Source organism: Panthera uncia (assembly GCF_023721935.1).
Source record: "Panthera uncia isolate 11264 chromosome B3 unlocalized genomic scaffold, Puncia_PCG_1.0 HiC_scaffold_1, whole genome shotgun sequence".
Classification (NCBI taxonomy): Eukaryota; Metazoa; Chordata; class Mammalia; order Carnivora; family Felidae; genus Panthera; species Panthera uncia.
The window spans coordinates 1,281,373-1,292,135 of record NW_026057582.1 but is presented as its reverse complement, the minus strand read 5'-3'; the positions used below and the strand labels follow the sequence as shown (position 1 = coordinate 1,292,135).

Genomic DNA, 10,763 nt, shown 5'->3' with positions numbered 1-10,763 from the left:
CCCACGCGCACTTCCTCGGCGCGCTGCCGGGGTGCCGCGCCACCCCGTCTGCCGACCGCTCAGCGGCTCAGGATCCTCTCGCAGGCGCGACGCCAGGGTCCGATGTTCGGAAAGCCCCACGGGGGCCGAGACCTGTGCGCGTGCGCCTCCTAGTGTTGGCGCGTGTACCTTTGCGGTGGCGCCCCCGGCGGTGGCGGTCGGAACCTGCCACTTTGCTGGCCGCTGCGGGTCCCCGGTGGGAGCTGGACGGCGGGGCGTTCCCGCCGGCCTTGCGCAGGGCCTTGCCCGCAGAATGTGGGGACTCCCGGAATTCGCCAGCGGGTTGGTGGAAAACGGTATCGGTCTGGTCCTCGAGTGCATTTCTGCCTCTGATGTGTGCTCCCGTTTCTGACGCGGCGGACGTTTAACCCCAAAGGTGATAGGCAGGTTTGAAGTCCCCATCCAACCCTCAGCCCCACACACTGCTTTAGGCCAGGCCAGGCGTCCTGCCCCGATGGAGGGGCAGAGCCCGCAGATGGGGGGTAGCCCGGCTCTCTTCTGTGCGGGGAGTTTCCTGGAATGAAAGAGAAAACGAATACGGCCATGGAGGGCCCTGGCGGGAAGCAGGGAACGGAGGAGAGAGGTTTTCCCCAGCCCCCCACCCTTCCCCCAGGCACAGAGCCCGTGTGTGGAGGGTCCCTCCTGGAGCACACAGCCGGTCCCAGCAGCTGGCTTGCCAGTGTCAGAAGGGGTTTGTTCAGAGAACTTTCTAGATGTGCAGATGGCACCTTGGTGGTGACGAGGCGGGGGCCCTGCCCTGAGGGGTCAGGATTCTGTGGGAGAAGAATCAGGATGTGGGGTATTTATTTTTGGAGCCCAGCTGGTGGGAGACCAGGGACGCTGGGCCCCTGCACCCCGTAGGAGGAGGGGTGGGGTGAGGCCTGGAGGGGCTGCGGCTACTGTAAAATTAGGGGGTTCTCAGCCCCTGTGGCCGCGGAGGGGTCTCTGACGAGAGACCTGGGCCGACTTGGCCAACGGAGGAGCTTGGGAAAGGGGATTTGGACCAGACACACAGTGGGGAGCATCCCTACAATCTTCAAGCAAATGCGGGAGGGAATTGCAGCTGGGGGGGAGGGGCAATGAAAGGGGGGTGGAAGGAGGCGGTCAGGGGAGTGACGGGGGGGGGGACAAGAGATGGGGGGACATGAGGGGGTCTGGGGAGGGACAACGGAGAGAGAGGGGAGGGACAGGGGAGGGGCCGGCGGGGGCCTGGGCTGATTCAGGTTGCATGGGGCTTCAGCAAGCTGACTCTGTTCCCAGGTCCAGGCAGGGGACACGGGGCACTGAGCCCGAGGTCCTGGGGAGAAGGGAGAGGGCATAGGAAGCAGCTGACAGGTCTTCTCCTGGGTAGGAGAGAAGGGGGAGACGGAGAGAGACAGTCCAGCTGCCCCTCCAGCCTGGGGCCTGCAGACTGCGTGGGTCTGGAGCCATCAGACAGTGGGGGAAGCCCAGGGGTGCGAGCCGTGGGGTCTGGGAGCAGGAACTCACGGTCTGCTCCCGGCCGCCCGGGAAAAGCGTGTGTGGTGATGTGGAGAACCGCGTGGGGGCCCGCGTCTGGCGTCCAGCAGAGGCGGGTGTCATCAGCTCTCGGGTGAGATCAAGTCCAAGGCCCAGACGAACGAACCCACCCGGGGAGGCGGTGCAGGTAAGACAGAGAGATGCCCCGGCTGGAGGGTGATGGAGCCTCCACAGGCGACCGGGCAGGAGGCGGGGGTGGGGGGGGGTGGGGAGCATGGGGGTTCAGTGGGACAGGGCGCGTTGACAGATGGGAACACAGGTAACATGGTGCCCGGGAGGCCCGGCGTCCTGGGGGGTGGGGGCTCAGCCTGCACCACTCTTCCCCCCCCGACCCCGCTACCACCCTCAAGATCCTCCTGGTTCTGGAAGCCAGCGGGCTAGACCCCCACTCCCGAGGCACCATGGAGTCTCTGCTCTCCGCGCGTCTGTTCCCTCCCCTTACCGGCACCCTTCCTGCACCCTGCCCAGGCCAGTGGGCACCTCAGACCTCTCTGCCTACGGCCGGTGCCCTCACCCGAACCCCTAACCCCGTCCCTGGGGGTAGAGGGACGTCCCCTTTAGCACCTGTTATTCTAAAAGGTCCGGTCAATGCGTTCCCGGCTTGCAGCATGGCCTGGGGCAGGGCAAGCCCCTCCGGGCCTGGGCCCTGTGCATCTCACTGTGCCTCGGGGCGGACAGGGGAGCTCAGGTGCCCCGCTGGCCCCAGCAGGCCCAGGGTAGCTGGGGCTTCCTTGTGGAGAAGAGAAGCTGGGAGTGGGCCAGGCTGCCCAAGGCTCTGTGTTCGGCAGTGGCGAAGGAGTGGCAGCTCGTGTTGGCAGAGCCTCAGGTATCAGAGCCGTGAGATGCCAGATCCTTGAAGTGGTTCGCGTCATCTGATTCCCAGGGGAAGACGGGGTCACCCTGTGAAGTCATCTGGGTAATGCAGGGCTCTGCAGCAGCAGAGAGAACATTCCGGGGCTGCTTTTCCAGCAGGAACTTTGGCCAGCAGGCTCTGCCCTGCTCACACCTCTTTCTGCCGCCTGGATCTGCCTGAGCCTGTGGCCAAGCTGAGCCCCTGTGGGCTGGCTCTCACTGCCCCTGCAGGAAAAGCCCCCGATTCTCTGTTTGAAGGTGAGCGTTTGGCCAGGGCCCCAGACACGCTCTGCACGGATCCTGGAGGTGCTGGAACGATTGCTGCTTAGTTACAGAAGGACGGCCAAGTAGCCTGACTTCCTGGAGGGAGCATGGTGTCCTTTTCCTCCTACGGGGGTGGGGGGGGGTGGTCTGAGTCCTATGGCCCTCCTTCCCACCCACGCTCTGGGTGAGCGGGTACATCATACGAAGCAGGTGGAGCGGAGGCCAGGCTGGAGGAGAGTGAGGGCCTGTAGGCTGTGAGGGGTTGCAGGTACTGAACCCCAGATCAGGTGGACCGATCCTCCCCGTGCAGACAGTGCGGGAGACCCTGCCCGTCCTCTTATGGTCTAGCCCTGGAACCCGCCGAGCGTCGTTTCTGCCCCGTGCCCTGCGTCAGAGCCGGCCCCAGGGCCGGCTCAGGTTCACGGCCTTGGAGAAATGAATGTGCCTCCCAGCGGGGCAGCGGCAGGACGTGGCAGCCGTCCTTAATGCGCCACAGACACGTCCGGCATCTCGGGCGGGACCCGGCGCCTGGCACGCAGCCGGGGCTCCCGCAACAGCACTGGGTCGAACCGAGCCACCTGTCCCACAGGCGGCACGTGAACTGGCCAGAGGATGGACCAGAGCTAACGAAGATGGCCTTGGTGGCCTCCCCTTGATGGCCGCCAGCTTGGAGACGCAGAGCTGCCCCCGGGGGCCTCTGCGCGTTTGTGCGAACAGGCTTGCGGGGGTGGTGGCATCTTAGGGGCTGAGAAGAAAGGAAGGGCTGGAGGAAAGAAGGGGCCCCCAACCCTCCGGTCCCCCCGGGCCTCCCTTCACGGCCCCTCCCAGGCCCCAGCTTCCCCGTGGAAGGGGAGCCAGCCGGAGCTGGGGCTGGGCTGCCTTCCGATTACAGGGCCATTGATGCCCCTGCTGACCGCCTGGCCGTCCCTGTTCCCCGGGACAGAAATAGCAATCCAGGAGCCATGTTGGTGGGGCTGCTCTGTCACACAGCTTCCACGTGCTGGGGGGTTTTGTTCTGGTTTTAAATTGCTAACAATTTAGATTTTTTTTTTTTTCAATTTAGATTTGTTTTCAAGTGGGTGCCTGGGCGGCCCAGTCAGTTAAGCATCCGACTTTGGCTCAGGGCACCATCTCGTGGTTCACGAGTTCGAGCCCCGCGTCGGGCTCTGTGCTGACGGCTCAGAGCCTGGAGCCTGCTTTGGATTCTGTGTCTCCCTCTCTCTCTGCCCCTCCCCTGCTCCTGCTCTGTCTCTCTCTCTCTCTCTCTCTCTCTCAAAAATGAATAAAAATTAAAAAAGTTTTTTTTAGATTTGTTTTTAAGAGAAAATTCCAAGGAGAAAGTATTTAAAATTCAGGGGTTCCCACCGGTTTCTAGTGACGGACAGGCTCTTGCATGATGGACGAGAAGAGGGATTGCGTCGACGTCCCTCTGACGCCTCCAAGAGCGGTTAGGAAATTTTCTTTTGGCCTTAAAGTGGGAGCAGTTAGACCGAGCCTTTATTTTTATTTATTTACTTTTCTAAAGAAAACCACTTACAAGTCAGCATTTTGCACCCAGAGGAGAAATATTACAAAGGAGCAAAATGCTCAAGTGTTTCATTTCAAGACACGTGAAGGCACAGGTAGGTCTCCGTCGGTTCGGGTCTTCCGTCACGGGGACAGAAGACCCATAAAGCCACCTTGTTACGATGATCATGAACCAGGGTTAGGGACTGGGCAGATTTTACACTTCATTCAAAAACATAAGGCAGTATTTCACGCCTCCTTGAACACCTCCCAGGGCCGAGGGCTCCGCACGCCGCCTCCGGGCCGCCGAGGAAGCCAGGAGCCGCGGTGCGCGCCCAGAGCGTGGCCTTGCCCCGCGGAGGCCACCGGTCTCTCGAGGGCTGGTCCCAGCCCCGTGGGTGGGGGGACACGCAGAAGGCTCCGGAGACAGTGCCTTCTCCTGCCAGCCGGCCTCCCGAGGACAGGCCCGGGTCAGCCAGCAGATAGGTTGCCCGCGACACCATTATCTCCCGGGCAAACAGCGACGTCTCGGCGCGACCGGGCAGAGCCCGGCTGCCGTGTAATTGGACCATTGAAAAGTAAATTATCTGCAGCTGGAAACAAGACACTGCCTTTTAACTCGGGCATTATAAGGTCAGGACTCGAGACATCACGGGGAAAAGCATTTATTGAAAAGCGATGGGAAAATGAAATTTAAAATTCAAAGCCACCGTGAGCGGCGAGGGTGGCGGGAGGCCGTGCGTTCTCTGGCGGCCCCAGGAGCCGGGTCAGGGGATTTATTTGCATCTTTATTTTGCTGACGCTGGAGAGCGCCGCGTGAAGTGACTCGAATATCAGTCTGACGGAAAAATAAATCCTGGAACAAAAGCCGCTCTGTGTTCACGGAGACCGGGCAGCGGAGGGCCGAGCCTCGCGGCAGAACTGATGCGGGGGGCTGCGCTCTGGGGGTGCTGGCACAGGCTGGGTGGCTCAGTTTCCCCGACTCCGTTCTTCCTCCCGGTGCGGGCAGCCTAAGCCTCGTGGCCCCCAGCCCACGCGTGTGGCCCCAGCCTCTGTCTTTCCAGCCACGCTAGCCTGTCCCGCCTCCACCCCTGTGCTCAGGCGGTCACCCAGCCCCGGGGTCCCTCCCACGCCCTCCAAGACCCGGCCCTGCACGTCCTGTGCTCCGCTGTGGACACTTCTGGGGGAGAATCCGTCGTGAGGCCCCGCCCGGTGCACACCGTCCTGGGCGCCTACCCGGGGCTTCTCCGCGGGGCTCTCTCAGGGCTGGAGGACCGTTTTCCGAGCCATGGCACAGGCTCAGAGTCTTAAAGGGATTGGCCTCACACTAGCCAGCCAGTGGTGTGTCTGTGACAGGATGGGGACCTAGTCCAGTGCCCCGGCTCCCCTGGGGTCCCCCAGGTCAGAGTATACAGCGCCAGCCTCCCCTAGGTCACAGCACGCCGTCCTGGGCCCTCGCATGCCTGGTTCCTCTTCTCTTTCTCCGCATGGAGTCCCCCTTGTGCCTGGCACAGAGGTGAGCCCAGCTCGGGCCAGGGCACGTTGGGGCAGGAAGTGCCCGGAAAGGGAGATGTCTGCTGCCCCCCCCCACCCCCATGCAGTGCAGAAGGGAAGACTGAGGCCCTGGGACAGGCAGGTGTGAGGGTGCACAGCTAGTGGGGCACAGGGTTGAAGGAGCCCCTCCCACCTCCACCTGGCTCCGTCCCGCCCAGTCCCTGCACCACACTTCCCCTCCCCCAGGCCAGCCCCCCAAGGTCCCGTGCTACCGGCCAGAAGTGAGCATGTGCTGCGAAGCTTGTCCCCTGCCCTGGGCGCTGAGGAATGAGGCGCTGATGACAGGGTCACCCACACAGTCTGGGGGGACCTGAGGCCAGAACCAGCCTGGCGCTGGGGCTTTGTGGCCTTCCACACGCACACGCCAGGGCCACAGAGGGAGAAACACCCTCATCCACCCGCCAGTGTCTCAGTGATGTCCTGACATCCGCTGCCTTTGAGACCCTGCGCTTCTGGAACACGCAAGAAAAGGATCTGCTTGGAGAGGAGCCGAGAGTGCTGTTCACGTACAACTCAGGGTGTGTGCGGAGCCGAGCAAGCCCCACACCGTCCACGGGACTCGGCTTCTCCTCGCGCTAACGCAGGGACGTGCGCTCTCCTCGTCAGGCTTCTCTGAAGACTGAATCGCCAATAAATTGGTACAGTATCCAGCGAGGGAGCGGGTCAAATAGCGGCTCGTAGTTCTGCTTTGATTTGAGAACATTTTCTGCTCTAATACCATATTAGGGTATAGGAGAAAGCCCCCATATAGTCTTGACTTCCGTCTCGTTGCTGCACTGTGCTGACTTATTCCCGAGGACACGGGATGGTCCAAGATGGCTGCTGATGCTCCAGCCGTTGCGTCACATTCCAACCAGCCAACAGGGAGGAAGAAGGGACAAAGAAGGGCAGGTTGTGCCCTTCTTCAGTAAGAACACTTCCAAGGAGTCACATTTCGTTCCAAGAGGAACTCGGCCGGACAATATTGCAAGCGGGACCAGGAAATGCAGTCTTTACTCCTGGCGGCCCGTGAGGGGGAAAATTATTTTTAAGACCCAGAATGAATAAAAGTAGGGGGAAACTTGTCAGCCACAGACCTTCCTTCGGGAGGAAGGGAAGTGATTCAAGAGGAAGTCCCGAAACAAGAAACGGAATGGCAAGCGAGCAGGAGCTAAACACGTGGACAAGTGCCACCCTGAGTCGACAATAGGGAGCAAAGATAATGATGTTGCACTTGGGGGCTGAAAAGACCAAGACGAAAATGAGGCGCCTGGAAGCAATTCCACGTGAGTGGAGGGGGCAGGGGTTAGCAGCACCGCCAGGTCCTGGCGGTGGGAGAGGAGGACAAAGTGACTGCCGGCTCTTTTCTGGTCTTGCTGACCACTGTCACGTCCACGGACGTCTCATACATCGTCCACACGTGTCCAAAGTGCGCGTGTACCTTTTAAAGGACACCAGCAAAACAGCAGCAATAATAACGATGCAAACTTCCGTGTGGCCACCCCTCAGATTAAAGAATAAAATGGGGGAGCCCGGGGGGCTCTGTCGGCCAGGCATCCGACTCTTGGTTTCAGCTCAGGTCACGAGCTCACGGTTCATGAGTTCGAGCCCCGCCTCGGGCTCTGCGCTGACAGGGAGCCGACCGCTTGGGATTCTCCGTCTCTCTCTGTCTCTCTCAAAATAAAGAAATAAACCCACGAAAGGGAATACAATGTATGTGTGAGCCCAGGTTGCTCATTTCCGGCCACATTCTTTCTGGTACTGTCCCCTCCTCCCCGGTCACCCAAACCTGAATTTATATGAATCTCTCCTTTGCATCTCTTTATCATTTTCCACTTCTGATTGTAGCCCCGAATAATATCGTCTCTGGTTTTAGCTGCTTTTGAGACTTTATGTGAATAGAATCTTCCTTTATATACAATGCTTGTGCGTTGCTTCCTTTTAACATGACGCGTGAAATCTATCCATTTTAATGCTTCGGGTGTCCTTCGTTAGTCTTACTGTCGCTTGGTATGCCGTTGTGTGAATGTATCACAATTTGTTTATCACTTCTATTGTTGATGAACATTTGTGTTGTCCCCGGGCTTTTTCCTGCCACAATGCTGCTGTAAACGCGCCGGGATAGGCGTCCAGGTGCACGTGTGTGGGCCTTTCTGCGGATGAGCCTCTGGAGCGCCGTGACCGGGGTGCAGGTATATCTGAGTGATGGCGTCCCTCTGCACTTGAGTGACCAGGCCGTGTCTGGGGCAGCCTGGACCCCGGACTTCCTGGCCGGCCTCAACGCCCCGGAGCGGCCTTGCCCGTCTACTCCGCTGTGCTGCGCAAACACTGTCATTTCTTGCCACGATGCGAGAAAGGTTGAGGAGTCGTTCTCTAGAAATGGACCCGCGGGTGGGTAGTGCTGGCTCACGGGTTACATGCAAGTAACCTTTACTGGGCGCGGTGAAGTGTTTCCCAAAGTAACTGTAGCTCCGACCGCTGTGGTTGAGAGTCCTGTTGCCCCCACGTCCTTTCTAGTACCTGGAATTGACTTGCTCCTTAACGTGTACAGATTTGGTTGTGGGAAGGTGGTGTCTTATTGTTTTTGTTTTAAATTAGCAAATAAATACAAGTAAATACAATTGATTATATGTTATCAAACACATATGTAGTAATAAATAAAACACGAAACGCATAGTTCTAAAAGGCTTGTGACAAAATACAGTAGCTTATTAATCCTCTGTTCCCTGATCCTTCCAGTGTCCTTCCAGAATCAATCATTATCACCTTTTAACACTTTTTTTTCTGGCATTTACAGCCACATATTATTAAATAGTATATATATATATATATATATATATGTATATATATATATATATATTTCTACCTTTTGATGGTCAATTTGTGTCAATTTAAGACACAACTTTTAAGATCTCTTATTATAGCAGATGAGGATTTAGCCCTCATATGCTGCACTCTTTCCTTTCCTTTCCTCCTCTCCCAATAGATTTACGTTACAATTTTTGGTTAAATCAAATCAAGTGTTTTGGTACAGATCACGTTATATCTGCAGTCAAATGCTCTGCTCCCAGATCACGTTATATCTGTACAACAATCACAGCCTGGCCCTAGAGTATACTCCAGTCGTTTCCTTTCTCACTCTTTATGTTTCTTAGTGTTCTTAGTTGCCTTCCTTTTTTCATTTGTTTAATACCTTCTTACCTATTACTAATTCTTCCCATACTTCCCAATATCCTTTTTGGGCACATTCTCACATCACTTGTTCCCGGAGACCCTCTGACTAGAGGTCTCTTTCTCCTCTGCTTTGGAACTGGCCATCTTCTGCTATGGCTGCACACTGTCACCTTGGAATGTGCTTCGGCTGATGTCTTGCCTTTGTCCTGGGTGGGAGTCCTATTTTCTGAATCCCATCCATACCTTCCTCTTTGCTGGTTTACTTCCTTGTTTTCGTGGGTACCATTCTCTGATGGTTAAATGAGGATAAAAAGGTGGTTCATCAGTAGAAATCATGGTGATGACAACCCTCAGTGTTCTAGTCTCCTGGAAATGCTCCTCTGATCTGGACAGGTTGCCCTGTATGCCTGGGATTTCCCTTCATCATGATCCCTGAGAGTCCCTTTACTTCTCTCTTGTTTTATGGATCCTCTGGCTTCGTTTATTCCCTTGTTTTTATGGAGCACATTCACCTATGATTCATTGAGGAAAGACACATAGGAGGTAAATTGTTTGAGATGCACATGTCTGAAAACAATTTAATTCTGCCCTCGCAGTTGATTGATGGTTTGGATATGGAGATGTGAATTGGAAATCAATTTCCTTTAGAATTATGAAGGCATAACTCTGTTGTTTTCTTGCTTCCATGTTGCTGTTCTCAAGGCTGGGGCCATTTCCTGATCTTTGAACATGCCCATCCCTGCACCGCAGTCAAGGTACAGAATTATTCCATCATCGCAAAGATCTCCCTCATGCTACCTCTTTAAGATCAAACTCACCACCTCTCCCCACTTGCCCGCCATTGCTCCTAACCCCTGGAAACCACCATTTTGTTTTTCTTCTATGTAACTTTGTCATTTCTAGAATACTGCATAAAAAGAATAATAAAGTATGTGACCTTTGAAGTTGGCCTTTTTTCATCCACAATAATTAGAAGGCATCCAAGTTATTGCACGTGTCGATAGTTTGTTCCTTTTTATTGCCAAGTAGTATTCCATGGTACGGAGGTTTAACCGTTCACCTATGGGGAGACATTTGTTTTTTTCCAGTTTTGGCTAGTATAAATAAAGCTAGTATGAACAACTATATGTATTGTTTTGCACAGACAAGTTTTCATTTATCTGGAACAAATGCCCAGGAGGGCAATTGCTGGGTCATATGATAAGTATTATTATTGCTTTATTATAATTTTAGTAAACTACCAGCTATTTTCCAGGGTGGTTTTACTAGTTTACGTTCCTATCAGCAATGTGCGAGAGATCCAGTTTTCTGCCTCCTTGCCAGTATTTTGTGCTGTCATTATTTTCTGTTTCAGATGTCCTACTGGGCGTTCCACAAATAGCTCAGTGTGGTCTTGATTTGCATTTCTCTAATGGCTATGATGTCACCTCCATAAAAGTTGTGCTCTGGCACAAGGGTCAAGGGTTCGGGTCTGTGCTGATGGCTCGGAACCTGGAGTCTGCTTCGGATTCTGTGCCTCCCCCTCTCTCTGCCCCAACGCACTCGCATTCTGTCTCTGTCTCTCTCAAAAATAAATAAACATTAAAAAAATTTAAATGGATTAAATTTTTAGGTCAGTTTTGGGGAAATTAACATCTTTATGAAACCCACAGCACGTCTTTCCTTTCACTTAGGTTTTCTTTTAAAAAGAAATGTTAAGGTTTTAACAATTTTCCCCATAACTCTGCATATTTTTTAGTTTTATTCCTAAGTACTTTGACATGTTTTTGCTGGTAATATAAATGGCATTTAAAGTTTTATATTTTTTGACTAATTGTGGTTGATATTGATGTATGGAAATGCAATTGGGTTTGGGATAGTGATTTTGTATCTAGAAA

At 54.9% G+C, this 10,763-nt stretch overlaps 1 long non-coding RNA gene across 1 annotated transcript; it reads left to right on the top strand.

Moving 5' to 3' along the window:
• Positions 1-226: 226 nt before the first annotated feature.
• Positions 227-9,830, top strand: LOC125909113 (uncharacterized). Its single transcript, XR_007453540.1, has 4 exons — positions 227-415; positions 1,555-1,684; positions 2,527-2,667; positions 9,589-9,830. It is a non-coding gene; the product is annotated as an uncharacterized LOC125909113 (long non-coding RNA).
• Positions 9,831-10,763: the final 933 nt, after the last annotated feature.